Source organism: Centruroides sculpturatus, unplaced genomic scaffold (assembly GCF_000671375.1).
Source record: "Centruroides sculpturatus isolate CEXI.00-Female unplaced genomic scaffold, Cexi_2.0 scaffold2654, whole genome shotgun sequence".
NCBI lineage: Eukaryota > Metazoa > Arthropoda > Arachnida > Scorpiones > Buthidae > Centruroides > Centruroides sculpturatus.
In genome coordinates, this window is record NW_019386741.1 from 15,295 (window position 1) to 16,113 (window position 819).

The window sequence follows — 819 nt, forward strand, 5'->3', positions numbered from 1 at the left end:
GAGAACTCGCTCGGAGGAGCAGTCATCTTCTGTCCGTCGCCGTGGGAGGCGGGCTCGGAGGTGATCCTTCATGGGTCAGTTGTTCCCTGCTTCTCGCAGGTTGACGTGTGGTTCTGAGGCTGGTGCGGCTGCGCACTTCGCTGCGGGTGAACGCTCGTGCGCGTGGTGTGAGTCGGTGCAGGCTCGTCAGGCGATCTTGGGTGAGCGGCTGATCCGTGTCCCGGAACCGTCGGTCGAGGAATTGCTCGAGCGGATGGTGCAGGTCGTCGAGCAGGCGTTGCACTCGCCACCGGATCGGGTCGTCGCGTGAACGCCCGGTTGAACGGTCGGCTGGTGTCTCCGGCTGCCCGGGACATCGCACGGATAGCGGTCGACCGCGGCCTGGTCGCTTCGGAGTTTCGTGGCAAGTCCGGTTCCCGGATGCGAGCGGAGCTCCTCGAGGCCGGTGGTGCGTCGTCGTTGTCGGACGCCGAGTGGACCGAGGTCGTCGCATTGCTGCTTGACGCGACGGAGAAGGCGGCGCGGTCGTCGTCTGCCCATGCGTCGAGTTCGTGTCGGGCGTGTGGTCAGCCGGTGCGGTGGGCGCAGACGACCCGGGGGCGTCGCATGCCGTTGGATCCGTTGCCGACGTTCGCGGGCAATGTGCGGTTGCAGAAGTCGGGGTCGCAGGTGTTGGCGTTCGTGTCGGGCAACCGGGATCTGCCGTTGGAGCAGCCGGCGTATCGGGCGCATGCGGCGACGTGCCCGCGGGCTCACCGGGTGCTGGCGCCGGCGAAGTCTGATGTGCCGCATTGCCGCGGCTGCGGTAACCCGATGGAT